We start from the raw sequence: 16644 nt of genomic DNA, 5'->3' as shown, positions 1-16644 counted from the left end.
CCGCTTTTTAGCCACTGGAAATTCCTACCCAAGTCTGCAGTACAGCTTCAGGGTTGAAGCAAGTACCATATGCAAGTTCATACCCGAGGTGTGTAAAGCCATCATCGCTGTCTACAAGGACGAAGTGCTGCGCTGCCCCAAAACTGAAGAGGAGTGGAGGGAAGTTGCTGCCAGGTTCAGCTCCAGATGGAATTACCACAACTGTCGGGGGGCTTTGGACGGCATGCACATCGCCATAAAGAAGCCACCCAATGCTGGCTCTTACTACTACAACTACAAGGGCTTCCACAGCATTGTACTGATGGCAGTGGTAGATGCTACCTACAAGTTCCTCTATGTGGATGTTGGGACAGAGGGTGGTGTGTTGGATGGAGGAACATGGAGTAACTGTTCCCTGCATGATGCTGTAGAAGAGAACAGAGCTGGAGTGTCTCAACCAAGAACCACTCACTAATGACGACCAGCCAGTGCCCTATCACTTCGTAGGGGATGACGCCTTTGCTCTCTGAACCTGTATGATGAAACCATTCTCGCATCGGTCACAGGTCCTACGAGAACGCATATATAGCTACAGGTTGTCTCGTGCCCGACATGTCGTGGAGAATGCCTTTGGAATTTTGTGTCAAATGTTCCGTTGCTTCTTGACGACGATGCATAAGCACCCCGACACCATCAACCTGATTACCATGTGTGCCTGTGTCCTGCACAACCTCATCCTCATCAGATCCCCATGCACAATTTCAGAAGTGGACCACAAAGATCCGGACACACATGATCTGATCCCTGGTGGATGGAGGACTGACCAACACCTGCAGGGCTGCTGCCTCTTAACTGGCCATCATACCCAAAAGGATGCAAAGGATCAGCGAGACTACCTGTCACATTACTACATGTCCCCTGCTGGTGCTGTCCCTTGGTAAGAAAGAATCGTAGTAGCTCCATAAGCTGCATCCACAGTTGTTCCATTTTTTAAATAAAAGAAACGTTTATTTTTTGTTTGTTTTTTTCATGAACTAATCATAAACTGTTCGTGAACTGATCATGAACTGTTCGTGAACTGATCATGTACTGCTCATGCCATGCGCAAACTGTTCGTGAAGTGCGTAAACTATTCGTGAACTACTCGTGCCATTAGTGCGTGAAGTACACGTGACCATATCAGTGGGAAGGCACGGCCACATTGCGACGTACGCATATTAGTGAACATGTTGTCAACTACTCATGAACTCGACGTGAGCTGTTCGTGAACTATTCGTGGCAATTCGTGACAGTTGTGGCATGGCACGCATTGCCACGCACTGGCACGCATCCTCCAGCATCGTCCTGACGAAGTCACGACGAGTTCACGAACAGTTTGCTCATACCTGTAGTTCACGACCCGGTCGCGAAATTTTACCGTGACTAAAATTTTGAACATTTCAAAATTCTCGTCACAACATGCCACGAAGTCACGATAGGTTTACTTACACTTCACACCAGTTTACGACTAGTCTGCGCAATGACTAGAGTCGTGCCAATGCGTTCCACAGATTCATGCAAGTGTCAGACTGGCACAAGTCTCTCTTTATAGTTTAGATATGTCAGATCTCTGTTAATGTTGTTACTGCTCATGAAATAGTTTATATTGTTCATTACTGCTCTTATAGTTTATTTTATTCCAATTGGATCCCTTGGGCTTATAGCATTCTTTTTTTTAACTAGGCTTGTAACTTAGCTACTACTACTACTACTACTACTACTACTACTACTACTACTACTACTACTACTACCTAAAAGATAATGTCGAAATGAAATTGAAATTAAGTAACAAAAAATATTTTACGATATTTCGATATATATTACTCGGGAAATAGAAGGCTTCGTATTTTTTTTTTTTTTTTTAAATAGCTGAAAATATTTAGAAACAAGTCGGTAATTAGTAAAAATCGTGTAAAGAATGTTGATAAAGAAATTATAATTGCAGAAAACATTACTCAATATATCTAAGATATATTAATAGGCGTTTTCAAGTAACATATATTACTTTAAATCTTTTTCGTATAGATCCAGGAAAACTTGAAAGTAATATTACTTACATTTCCCCAACTTTGGATATTTCCTTTCACGTTTTGAAAACTTTATCATTTTCAGAAAAGGAATATTCCCCGACGAAGAAGTTGTATCAAACTTACGAGAAGAATAAATTCTGAATGGAAGCTTGTTCGTCCAACGTATTTGAAATCTCTCCTATTTTCTATTTTTGTATTTCAAAGCCCTCCATAACTTTCCTTTTTATTTTGCTTTTCTTCTCGCGTTTTTTTCTCAATGAGACATCGTTTCCTTTATCCTTATTCCCATGGAATAGTTTCTTTATTTCTCTCCCTTTGATTTTACTTCTTGCATGACTGAACCCTTATTCATTTTCATCACTTTTTAAAGATAACTTCTTCGTGAATAATATATTTTTCTTGACTACTTTATTTCTTTTCTTGTCCTTTGCTGGACCTAGAAATGTTGTTTCCTATGAATTTAATTTTGTGCTTTTGATCTCAGATGGGGTGATAGATCACTTTTAGCGGGGTATCCCAAATGACATGTTTGGGCAACTCAGGCAATTCGCAATACCAAAATGGCATTCTTTTTTCTACGAAATGTAAGTCACAGTATTATGTTTAATATGTTCTTGATGTTTTTCTTAAGCAGAGAAAACTCTTGTTGGTAATACATTTTCCTTTATCCAGGTTCTCTTGTTTTAGAATTTGCTTGTTATTATTATTATTGCTAGCCAAGCTACTGCCCTAGTTGGTAAAGGAGGATGCTATATGCCCAAGGGCTTCGACAGGGAAGTGAATAAGGAAAAATTGGAGTAGCATGTCTGTGTGTACCCTCAAGCAAGAGAACTCTAACCCTAGACAGCGGAAGACCATTGTACAGAGGCTATGGCACTACCTAAGACTACAGAACAATGGTTTGATTTTTTTTTTATTTATTTTTTTTTTTTTTTTTGAGAGAGAGAGAGAGAGAGAGAGAGAGAGAGAGAGAGAGAGAGAGAGAGAGAGAGAGAGAGAGAGAGAGAGAGAGTCCAACCATTCTTTCATCTATTATCAGCAGTATATCATAATCTTATACAATTCTGATATCTGTTCTGACCTACATAAAGTTTTTTTTCTATTTCTCCCCATCAATGACTTAAACATCTAAAAAGAAAGTAAACAATAATTTGAGTCCAAAGAGACCATCTTTAAGACTAAAAGCCTCTGTCGCCCGAGGACTCTTCAGGGAGTTAAGAGGACCCGGAAGTGTCCATGAGGAATGACCCTTGAAAATTTCACGCCTATTTTTTGGCTGTGTTGCCTTTGGGCTCATTTGTATTCATATCTACACAAAGTACAAATCGTTTTAATCCGTATTTTTTTTTTATTTTTTTTTTATTATTTTAGTGTACTTTTATTTTTCTTATATTTACGTCTTGATCTATTTTTTTTTATATTCTGTTGAAATTATTGTTTTTATTAGATTTTAATCCAGGCTTATTATTTCATATATATATATATATATATATATATATATATATATATATATATATATATATATATATATATATATATATCAGTTTTTAATCAATGCTTGCATTCTGTTTTATTCCATTCATTTTATATTTCGTATTTTATCAATACTTATATTTTGTTATTTATACATTTTATATTCTGTTTATAATCAGTTTATAATATATTTCAATTAATGATTATATATTTTTTAATCAATGTATATATCTATTTTCATTTTGTATATTTGCCAGGGGTGGATTTTCCCCTTGTATTTATACAATATTCTATCAAGTTTCATGTAATTTTACGTTTGTTTATTTATATTTTTTTCTCCTTTTTATTGTCTGTTTTCATTGGTTTGTGGAGGATTGTGTGACTCTTAATTGTCTTCGTAACGTGTTCGATATGAATGAACTACCACTACTACTACTACTACTACTACTACTACTACTACTACTACTACTACTTTTACATTTCTTGTAGTGTCTGCAACCTAACCATCCCTGTGAGCTAAGGAATAAAGGTTTGGAGGAGCAAATAGGTCTACCTGCTGAGTCATCAGCATCCATTGCTTGACCCTCCCTGTTCCTAGCTTGGGTGGAGAGGGCTTGGGCGCTTATCATAATTGATAATTTATAGGGTATTATCCTGTCTGTAGATAATTGTCACTCCCTTACCTCTGCCATTCATGAACGACCTTTAAACCTCAACAATAATAATGGGGACTAGTTGTGAAAATTATTTTGATAATATAATAGAATATAGAATAATCTAGGCCTGTGAGCTATTTACCCTGCGGAGTTCAACAGGCCTTTAGTTAATTATGCTAGCCACGTGTGTGTATTATTTAACAAAAGTTTATAATGATAATCAGGAAAACGGCCAACCCGTTAATTATCCAACGCAGTAACGACATCTAATGACATTTACTTAATGAATTGAATCACTGGGTACTTCAAGGCGCTTACTCATTGAATTAGAGTACTGATCACGTCAACACTCGAACAGTTGTTTTTACAGAATTGGGAGACAAAAACAGAATGATTGATTCAATGAAATAAAATAGAGGGACACTAATACACATCGTCCTTTTTTTTCGAGCAGGTTCCTCAGGGAGGGATAATGGGGGAAAAGAAGGCTTTCTCAGGCCTGGGAGAAGGCTGTAAAGAAAAGGAAATTCCAATTAAGTTTTAATGGATCCCCCATTAAAAGACCTCGTTCCTTGACTAGAATGAATTATTTTCCTTTTTTTTTTTGCCTTCCAACTCTTAATGAGATACAAATAGAACATCTAATCCGTAAAACTTACGGCGAAAGTGAGATGATAATGATGATGATGATTATTATTATTATTATTATTATTATTATTATTATTATTATAATATTATTATTATTATTATTATTATTATTATTATTATTATTAACATAATACTGCCATAGTACACGCGACCCGGCTAAATATTCAAGTAGATATGCACACAGATGCCCACAGATTCAACGCTTCCCGTGCCCTCCACCTTTTCTAACTACAATACGGCAGTTTCTGTAATTTGTCGGAGATATAGTTTCTGAGTGTACATCTCGGGGTACCCCCTCTCGCCAGGGTATGGCTAATCCTCTCCACCCTAGCCGATGAACGGGGAGATACCAAGTAGTTATAGTCTGGCAATGCCGCTCATTGTAACTAGAAATATATTTATATGTATATATATATATATATATATATATATATATATATATATATATATATATATATATATATATATATATATATCCAGACACTTGCTCCTTATTATGCAGTGGAGATTATTGTTATTATTTATCATTTTTATTATTATTATTATTATTATTATTATTATTATTATTATTATTTATATACATGCATTTGCTCTGTAATCAGTTGACTTTCAGATCACATTAATGCTCATTGTTTCATATGTCAGATGGCTGAGGTTTGTTGAAAGTTTCAGTTCCAACAGTGTCACAATTAAACTTCTATTACAATTTTTTTCCAGCACCTTGTAGCATCTTGGCAGGAAACTTTGTGTCATGTAGCAAATATAATTTTAATTTTGTCGGACCTTTCAGAGCTGCGTGTACTCATTACAGTAATGTTGCTCAAACAGAGCTTCAATAAGTTAATGTCTATCAGCTTTTTATATTGATTATTGAGGTTAGATCTTCTTTCCCAACGTTATCCATACATTAAGGGGTCAGTTGCATGATGCGTCTTCTCCAATGCCTTCTATTAAAAAACGTCCTCTTCCACTAAACCTCTTATCTCCATATCATCATTCACCATATCTCGCCATCTAATTATCTGCCTTCTTCTCGATCTTCTCCCTGGAACAGGTTCCTCTCAAGCCCTCCTCACTCCCTCCTCACTCCCTCCTCACCATTCCTCTCAGTTGTTGACACTGTTATCACCTCCGTAATCTTCACTACACTTTATCCTAAATATTGTGTAAAAACCTGGTTTTGTATGAAATACGGAGTTATTGTCAGGTAAATTGGATTTGTTCTTGTATCATGTTGGAGTAGTGTTCAGAATGGGAACTTTAGCTAAAGGCTGAGGTGACCCAAAATTTACATCAAATAGAGGTTATAGCCAAAACCTGGTAGTAAAAATGTTAGGAAAGAAAGCATTCCTTTAGATCAGGTTTAGTTAGTTGTCATACTTGCCTTAGAGACTTGACCCTCTATGCCCCTCCTTGTCAGGTTAAAACTCCTCTGGCAGTTTCAAGTCAGTTTTTATTAATTGAAAGGGGGGTGGGGGGGTGTATGAGTAAATGGAATCTTTTAATTTAGAAGGTATTGAAGTGGAATCTCGTAGAATTTTTCATGATCATTTAGATCTATACTAGGAGTTTTGTATCTAATGATGAAGTACCTAATGTTACAGTATGTGTAGGTTCCTGACCCATTTAATGCAGTGTTGGGTCATTCTAGTATTATATATTTGGATTATGTCATGCCAGTTCCCCATTCTGAGAGTGACTGTTTCTTGGCCATTTGTGTTTTGACTTAACGTCCGATGTATCGTTCAAGATGACTAGAGCCAACAGGGATGATCTTGCTTCTGTACCCAAGATTAAATGAAAGGAAGTAGGTTGGCCAGGGCACCAGCCACTCGTTGACATAGTACCGCTAGAGAGTTATGGGGTCCTTTGACTAGCCAGACAGTACTACATTGCACCCTTCTCTCTGGTTGTGGTGCACTTTACTTTTGCCTACACATACACGAATAGTCTGGCCTATTCTTTAAAGATTTTCTTCTGTCCTCTTCTGAGATTACTAAACAATTCTTCTTCACCCAAGGGGTTAACTACTGCCCTTTAATTGTTCAGTGGCTACTTTCCTCTTGGTAAGGTAGAAGAGCCTCTTTAGCTATGATAAGCAGCTCTTGTAGGAGAAGGACACAAACCATTGTTCTCTAGTCTTGGGTAGTGCCATAGCCTCTGTACCATGGTCTTCCACTGTCGTGGGTTAGAGTTCTCTTGCTTGAGTGTACACTCGAGCGCACTATTCTATCTAATTTCGCTTCCTCTTGTTTTTTTAAAGTTTTTATAGTTTTTATAGGAAGTATCTATTTAAGCGTTGTTGCTGTTCTTGAAATTTTTACTTTTCCTTCTTTCCTTTCCTTACTGGGCTATTTTCCCTGTTGGGGCCCCCGGGCTTATAGCATCCTGCTTTTCCAGTTAGGGTTGGAGCTTAGCAAATAATAATAATAATAATAATAATAATAATAATAATAATAATAATATTACACCTGCCATTCTTTTTATTTCATCACTTGCATCTTTTAAGCAGTGATATTCTCACAATCCACCTCAGAATTGTTATCTCTGTTCTCTCAAGCTTTGCTTCCTCTTATTTGTCTTAAGAGCCTAGGTTTTCGATTCACACATTAACACTGGTCTTATTACTGTGCCATAGATATTCACTTTTAGCTTGATTGGCAATGTTTTTTTGTGTCAAATGCCACTCTCGATAATTCCCTCCTTTTCCCCCAAACTGCTTTTATTCTATTCTCAACCTCAGCCTCACATTGTCCCTCCTGACTTATACTGTAGTAGATCTCAAGTATCTAAATTGTTCCACCTGTTTTATAACAGAGCCTCTACTTTCATCCAAAGCTATTTGCCCTTACCTTCCTAACTGCTCACTATAGCTTCCAGCTTATCCATATATATTGTCAGCCCCCCTCCCTCTCGAAAGTCTCTTGCCGCTCTGCAACCCATCTTTGTAAGTCTTCATAATTTCCAGTTGCTAGATCTTGGGAGTAAATCAATCAATTATTGGGTACTTGGCCCAGGGGTCAACAACAAGAGGCCAAAATGTCGGGAAACATGCAGTTATCTTCGGGTCCACTCTCAAATGGTCTTTCAACTTGGCTTGGCACTGGCATGAGTGATGCTCGTCTTCATTCAGAAGTAGAATAATTTTAATGATTTGCATTTTTTTATTTTTCATATTTTTTATATTCACTTTTCTTTGTATGCAGTTTGTATTCCACCTTATGTTTTGCTTAAATGTCAATTTTTTTCTTTTATCCTTGATCCCTTTATTCCTGAAATTTTTTTTTTGGAAATTAAAGCGTGATATTGCCATGGAATATCAGTGGTGGCATTTGAAGTTTTAAATGTCACTCATGAGCGGAAAAAAACAAGACAATATTTTAAAAACTGAGTAAATGCTCATATGTTCAATGCCCAAGTGTCTCTCCACTCAAACTAGGATCAGGGAGGGCCAGGTAATGGCTTCTGGTGACCAAGCAGTTAAACACAAATCCTCCCCCAAACCCCCTGATCAGAAGTTTTGTGAAGTTGCAGACGCTACAAGAAACTATTTAGCTTGAGCGGGGCTAGATTTCCTGATTCACAGATGGTGAGATAGACACGTTTCCGATAGGCTACCACAATCCAAAAATGTATATAAAAAAGTAGATTCTCCTCTATGGAGTAAGTTCCATTTGACTGATATATCTGCATTTGTGATTTTTTCCCTTCGACCTTAACACACAAAACATATTCTATGGAGCCGTGTTTTTTTTTTTTTTTTTTTTTTCAAAATGAGGCATTTGCGGTATACTTAATATGGACAGTTGGTTTTTATAAGTAATAACAATGATAGTAATAACAAAAACAGTCAAGGTAGTTTGTACATGTAAACAATACAATATTGCTTAGGACAGTTTCTCTTTAGCATAGTTACCCATAAGTTAAAATACATTTTCTATTAATTTTTAAAGCGAAAAGCACGTCATGTTTTCTTTAATACATTACAGTATAGGCAACAATAAACAAAACGAGCCTTTAAAACATTATTGATAAAGTTGTAAACTATGATCTTTTATGAATGTTACCCACATTCTCTCTCTCTCTCTCTCTCTCTCTCTCTCTCTCTCTCTCTCTCTCTCTCTCTCTCTCTCTCTCTCTCTCTGGGTATTTTAGTTACATCAGACAAATGTTGATTGATTGATTGAATTGAAGTTCTCTGTCATGAGACAAATGTCTGTAATAGAAATCCTTTTTCTTAGTCTTAAGTAACCATAACGTCTATTTAGGAGTGATAAATGACAGCAACAAAAATATTTTTTTGATAATAGTAATAATAAAAATATAATAAAAATAATATTCTCTTTAAAAAACTAAAGTGAATAAGTTTCCTTTCACGATTAAACTCCTCCAGATTTTTCGAGGAGTTACAAGATTCGTGAAGGTCCCGAGATATTAAACTTGGAAATACTTTTGGGTCTTTCACTTCTTCCACAGTGGCACTTTGCTTCAAGAAAGGCCAAGCCACTGAAGACTCCTCGGAGGCAGACTCCTTGAATGACTTCTTGCTTCTTTGATGCAATACGGATGGAGGAATCTCTAGTTCGTGTATGTGTCTAAAAACCAGTCATTTGTAGGGTATAGTGCCTTCGGTGAACCTCTCTGGGTGCACTGCAGGCCTTACACGAAGGTCGGATGTGACGCGAAACGAGAAACTGAAAACACGAAATGCGAAACGCTGCACGCCACAAGTCACCTTGTCACATACTGTAAGTGTATACACTATGCGTTTGCTCACGTTTGACAGTTGACAAGATGGATTCATTGAATGATGACACACTGGAATTGCTTTATTGAGAAAGCAAATGAAAAAAAAAAACAGCTGTAGAAAGCAAACGAAAAATAAAAAAAAACAGCTGTAGAAATCAAATGAAAAATAAAAGCAGCTGAAGAAAGCAAATTTAAAAGTAAAACATAGCTGGTGGTGCGGTGAGCATTTTATATAGAGGAATATAAAAGGAAAATGTCAAAGAACATTTGTACACTGATGAAATTTAAGGAAGAAATTTTTTTTTCTTTTTTTTTTTTTGATTATCAAGAATGTCATACAAAACATATAAGGAACTGAAGTCACTGGTGATTTCATATTTCCAATTGGCATAAACCAATATTTGCTGCAGAAGAATTAAACTTGACTCGGGTGAATTTTAAATTAATTTTAAAACTTATTAGCAATAGTGAAATACACACACACACACACACACACACACACACACAAAACAATACCGCCCAAACAATCACTAGCATCAAAATATTACGTACAATAGCAAGATGAACCCAATAATTTTGTTTTTTAATTCATAATGAAATTTTATTATTTGAAGATATAAAAATCACAACAGATAGAACTTAATGTATTTATTTTTATCAAACCAGAATTTAAATTCTATTCATAATTGAATAAGTAAAAACAATAGAATGTTGAACACATTGTATTTTTTGAAAGCATGTGCCTATTGAATTTTATTCTTATTCAAAGAAATAAACAAAAAGCATAAGGTTAAACACAATGTGTTTTTTTTTTATCATAATGAACTTTGATTATTTGTATAAATGAAAACCTACATGTTAAACACAATTTATTTTTTTCTCAAATCAAAGGCTTAAGGAAATTTTAGTTATTTAAAAAAAATATACAACGCATACAGCAGCTGGTTGAACACAATTTATTCGTATTTTTCAAACCATAAAATTTTATTCTTATTTAAAGAAATGACTTTGATGATGATAATGTTGTTAGAGGATAATAAAGTTAACAGTATAGTACATATGTTTTTATTTTTAATTTTTTTCATTTTTCATCATTCACTTTGTAAAGTTAAACACTGTATTCATCATTAATGTCGTCAATCGAACCGAATAATTGCTGAAATTTCACATTTTGGCTATTAATTATTGTCGTAGTTATAGGGACCAGGTGGCGGAGTAGTGGAGACTCATCAGGTGTCACACGGGAAAATGAGACAGATTGTGTTGGGTGCTGATATGTCACAGGTTGACGAGCATGCTTCCCTATTTGTACTGTTTGTATTATTTCTTTTTTTTACTTCAAAAATTCACCATCGTTGAATGGATCAATGACTGGCATTAAAGAACGGAAAAAAAAGCTCAATCTTGACGACTTTTGATTCTTCGGCCTGCCGCACTTTCATCATATTTATGTTATTTGTCTCATGTCTAATTTTTTGTCTTGACTTTATCGCTTTTTCTCATATTGCTGCCTATATTTTGTGTCCTCAGTCTTTCGTTGATTTGTAATTGTCCCAAGATCACCGTCTTCTCTGAAATTATCTATTTCAGGCTAAGAATCAGCCTGAGATTGGACGATGAATTTATTGTTGTTTTCCTCATAACTGATGCTTGTATCCATACCTATCTCTGAAACGCTGTCTAAAGGGTTACATATTTGCTTGACAGGTAGAAGGAACATCATGTCTTTTTCAAACCTCCATCCTTTGTCTCTGCCTGCTCCACTGCCAGACATCTTTTGTCTTGGGAGAATTGTAATCTCCCATGTCAGTTGTTCCCAAGTAGCTTTGACATTCACATTGGTACCTGTGAAGGGAAAATAGATATCCTATTGTTATTCATTTTATATTTTCTGATAGTGCATAATAATAATAATAATAAAAAACTAGTTTATCTGTTATTATTATTATTACTATTACTATTATTATTATTGTTATTATTATACTTTTGAATTTTGGGAGTCTATGCTTAGCATTTTGGATTTTTCTAATTGAGTGTACCATTTCATATGACGGCAAACATAAGAAAACATGTTATCTTTGCCTGTAAAGTTATCTGATAGCCTCTGTATTGTAGCCACTGAGAATTGCCGTTTTCAGCAGAACAGTATTAGGAAAAGATTGGAAAACAATATGGTGACTTATGGGACTACCCCTTTGTTATAGGAAGTTTAGACGGAAAGCTTATGACGGTGAAAAATTCCAAGAAAAGTGGTTTTAAGCTTTGTAATTATAAAGGATTTCCTTCTGTAGTATAGTGCTTATGGCGTTTAGTTGCTCGGATTTATGTTTGACCTTAGTTGATTGTGGTCAATATGGCCGGGTAAGTGACGCTGGCGCATACAGTTAGTTCTTCTCACTTGTCTATTCTTCTCAAATAGGATAAGTTAAATATCCCCCAAACAACTTTTAAAATCTTAGATATCCCCCAAACATTTTTCAAAATCATTGGATGCCAAATCAATGTCCCATTCATAATAATTGGAGATAAAGCGTTTCCACTGAAAACCTATTTGATGGAACCTTCTGCACCAAGAAATCTTAATAAAATAAGGAGGGTCTACAACTACAGACATTCGTAAACTCATCCGTCGCCCTTTTGGAATTTTGGCAAGTGAATTCGAGTTATTTAAACAGTCGATGCGTGTTGAACCAGATAAGGCCATTCTCATTACAAAGATAGTTATGAGACTTCATAACTTAATTCGTCGGATTCTCATTACAAAGATAGCTGTAAATCTCCATAACTTCATTCGTCAGTGAGACGGTCACATGGTAGATAGGACAGATAAACAGCAACCTCTTGCGCTGAATATAGCCGGAGATAGAACAGATGACACCATGAAAGTTCGAGATGCATTATCTGCTTTTTATTTTTTCTAGTGAACGCAACGGGTCAATCGGATGGTGGAATAACTATGCTTTTAGAAACATTTTACGTGAATTGCAACACTTAGAAATTTGCATTAAAAAAACGTTAAAATTTCTGGCAACATTTATTCCAGGATTTTTGCCGTTTTAAAAAAGGAAATATTGACGTAAAGGAGTGATATTACGGTCACCAACCCGTTAAAGATAACAAAGTAAGGTAAAATTACGATCGCCTGTATTTTACTGAAATACGGCTGAGAATAGTATAATTTTATGGAGAATTTCCGATTAAAGTGGCGGTTTTTAACAGTGAACAGTAGCCACTAAACAATTAATAGAAATACAAATAAAATTAAAAAAGTGTGAATAATTTATTGATTGGCACATTAAATATGTTATAACTGTGACAGGCGTCCAAGCATGCAGTCAAACATACAGGCAGCTAGATAGGCACACAGACAAACTAGACAGTGAGGTAGACAGATTGAAAATAAGGGAGGCAGACAGACATGTCAATCGATAGAGACACATTTAGTAAGTGTTGTTTTATTATATTAAATAAGATAAAAAATTACCTGCTGTTGGTAAGAGTTGATCATCAATATCTTCCCAAACTTGTTTTCACTGGACTTTATTTTGTAGACAGGGTTTGTGAGGTACTACAGGAGAGGTCTGGCTCTCACAAATTCATTTATGTTTTTCTTGTGCTCATCCATGATTAGAACTGCATTCGCTGCTTTCGACACAAAAAGTGAACAGCACTACTTCTGGTCGACACATGTCCACACGCGTTTCCCGTTTCTGCCGTGTTGTTACTTCCTTTTTGACTCAATCGATGAAGATCTTTGTTACCAATTTTGTTTTCACGCGTGACACGTTTCGGGTCTCACGTTTCTCTTTTCGTGTTACTTCTTATGTGTCTCGAAAACAATTGTTTGAAATTCAACTATTAGAAAACTATTGTCCGATAGTTAAAATGTTCGAGAAAATAGATTTTTGTACAAAAGTTGTTAAAGATAATTTTTCAAAAGGATGACCACTTGATTTATTTATTTCTAATACCTTTTCTTATTTTTCAAACCGTGAATGGTGTAGAACTGACTTAACAGGGTCAGCAGTGTTGTAAAAGTTCCGTCTATAAAAACACTGAAATACAAATTAAACACTCCGTTTTTTTTTTTTTCGTCGAAAATATCAATATTTTCTATTTGCAGAGTAATACAATAAGAATTCCTTTTCCTTGATAGTTTTCTTTTATTCCTCTAAAAAACTATATCCTGTCTACTGTTTGGTATTGATAAACCACATTTATGTTCTTTGCGAACTTTTTTAATAGTTCTCTCGATACAACTTAGATTGGGTAGCGCTGGAGTTACGTCGTCAGCAATAGATAACTCCGCCTTTGAAATGATGTAATGGAGCGAATCAAAACTTTCCTTCGGATCATTTTTTTCATTTGTCCATCATTTGCCGAACTTCCATATCAGCTGGATCTCCTCTATGATTGTGCTCTCGAGAAAAAGAAGTCACTTCATCATCAGTTGTTTGTAACTATACAACAATTACAGCTTTTGGCGAAATGTTGGCATTTCCATTAAATTTGAGTACAACATAGGTTTCCCATTTTAAATTGCGATATATTGTCATTTTCATGGGTAGTTACGGCTAACTTGAAAACTGCTTTAATTTTGACTTCTAAGAAAAAGTTTTCCGAAAAGGGAGAACTAAGTGTCGAATTGATGATTAGCATAATTGCTAGTTTTCACAACTTTCATTCTATGGCTCCGACTGTTGAAAATAGCCCAGCGAGGAAAGGAAATGATGAAATAAACTACAATAGAAGTAATGATTAATTAATATAAGATACCTTAAGATCAGTAACAACGTTGAAGTAGATATGCCATATATAAACTACAAGGAGAGACTTATGTCAGCCTGCTTAACATAAAAACATTCGCTGCAAGTTTGGAGTTCTGAAGTTCCACCGTCTCAACTGCCTGATTAGGAAAATCCTTCCAAAATCTGGTTACACCTGGAATAAAATTTCGAGAATATTGTGTGGTATCAAGCCTTATGATGGAGAAGGCAAGACTCTTAGCATTAACTGCATGCCTAGTACTACGTATATATACATCCCTATGATTAGCGCCTAAGCCAATTCTCTACCCAGGTTGCGACCAGGGATGGCCAGGTAATGGCTGCTGATAACTTAGTAGCTAGATCTATCGGCTTTCCGAAGCCCCCATTCTTAGCTCACAAGGATAATCAGGTTGCAGACACTGCAAGAAACTATCAAGCTTGAGTGGATTTCGAACCCCAATCCAGTAGATCGCTGAGCAGGGAATTTTCTAATGGGCTACTACAAACCTGGCCTTGACTGGTTCCGCCTTCATTGAGATATTTCTACGGGATATGTAGGTGCACTGGTTGAGTGGTAGAGCTCTCTGCCCACATTTGTTAGGTACAGTCAAATGCTATAGTCCTGTCGTCTCAAGTTCCCCTATGTCACCCCCAATATCTACAGATTCCAGAACTTCAGGTGTAGAAAAGTTTGGTAGTTAGGAGGGAGGACAGCAAACGGGAGGGGGACGACGGGCAGGGGGAGGACGCCAGGAAGGGGCTTAAGGACGGGCGGGGGAAATACGACTGGTTAGAGCTGTAAGGTGCGTGATGCCAGGGGAAGCACAAAACATTATGTATGAACTTAAATGCCATATAATATCACTCGATCCGATCCCAGTTTTTTTTTTATTAGGATTCTAATATATATTTGCTGTGTTATTTGCTATACCACTCTCGCGAACAACTTGTTGACAAAAAGGATCGATGATTAGTTTGGCATTTATTATGTCCTGAGTGAAAAATCTTACGTAAACATATGCTAGGAGTTCTCTCTCTCTCTCTCTCTCTCTCTCTCTCTCTCTCTCTCTCTCTCTCTCTCTCTCTCTCTCTATATATATATATATATATATATATATGTGTGTGTGTGTGTGTGTGTGTATCGAAAGTGTGATTCTAAAGGCGGGGAAGGTGGCATTTATTCTAAAGTAATTCACTATCAATTCATCAGTATCATAATATTTTCAGCAATGGTATAGTTTGGAAATTTTGTCCAGACTGAATAACCTTACTTATACCAATTCACGAGTCCAATAACAACTCATTTTCCTTAGATAGCATATCTCCAATTGGGTTGAAAAAATTCACCATATATGAACAAGTATTTCAGGAAACACTGGTGTTTGTGTGAGCAGTCAATCCTCAGAGAGCAACTATAAATCATCTTCATATTACTTTATATCCTCCCCTAGCTTACTTTACGTACGGTTCGTTTAGGTGTATTTATGGCTTTTCTTGGTCTCGTTAACTGTTTTTTTTCCTAAAGATGAGTTTTACAATTAGTTGTGAAATATTGTGTTAGCACAAATGAGTTCTACTTGCCTTTTGTAGATACTATAAAGACAAGTCACTTAATGCTTACCCCCGCTGAATAAGCTCTGGTTCCAGCTGTTATTTCCTGGTTAATAAGCAATCATATTCAGTTAGTATTAAAGGTGGTTGATAAGAGACATCATAATTTCATAGTTGTGTTTATTTAGATTGTATTATGACCCCAGAAGAATAGTGTAAAAACTAGATTACAGTGACCAAATGCAGTTGATTAGGTTACTGAATATAAATATTTGCTGAAAAGTAAAGAAAAAGTTTCATGATTTTAATTCTATTCCAAGAATCTTTCATATATACAATGTAAACTAAACGCTCCTTAGTGTGATGTCCATCCACCATTAGTGTCTACAACTTCATGTAGACATGCATGCATACTCTTCACAAGATTCTGGCATATGGTAGAGTGAAATTTTGACACCCACAATTCAAACGCTCTTGTTTAGATGGCTTAGCACGTTCGTTGCTCTCCCACATCCCAATAACGAGCCATTTTTACCCATAGGTTCTCTATGAGGTTGAGGTCGCACGCCTTAGGTGGCCAGTTTATTACTTGGATTTCTGGGTGATGCTCTAACCAAGCTCTAATCACTGTGTTTGTATGGGTGTGGCTATTATCGTGCACTAGAACGATTGGTTGTGGATTGGGAATGGTCATGTCTCTCACTCTGGGAAGCAGGGCATCCACATAATCATTGCCCGTGAACCTTCCAA

At 36.1% G+C, this 16644-nt stretch overlaps 1 protein-coding gene across 1 annotated transcript in view; it reads right to left on the bottom strand.

Annotated features, from left to right (window-relative positions):
• Window positions 1-16644, bottom strand: part of LOC137638787 (uncharacterized protein DDB_G0286299-like) — a 281890-nt gene that overhangs the window by 211980 nt on the left and 53266 nt on the right. The gene's annotated exons all lie outside the window — the stretch shown is intronic.

This window comes from Palaemon carinicauda, chromosome 3 (assembly GCF_036898095.1).
Source record: "Palaemon carinicauda isolate YSFRI2023 chromosome 3, ASM3689809v2, whole genome shotgun sequence".
Lineage (NCBI taxonomy): Eukaryota > Metazoa > Arthropoda > Malacostraca > Decapoda > Palaemonidae > Palaemon > Palaemon carinicauda.
This window is presented reverse-complemented; position numbering and strand designations above follow the sequence as displayed.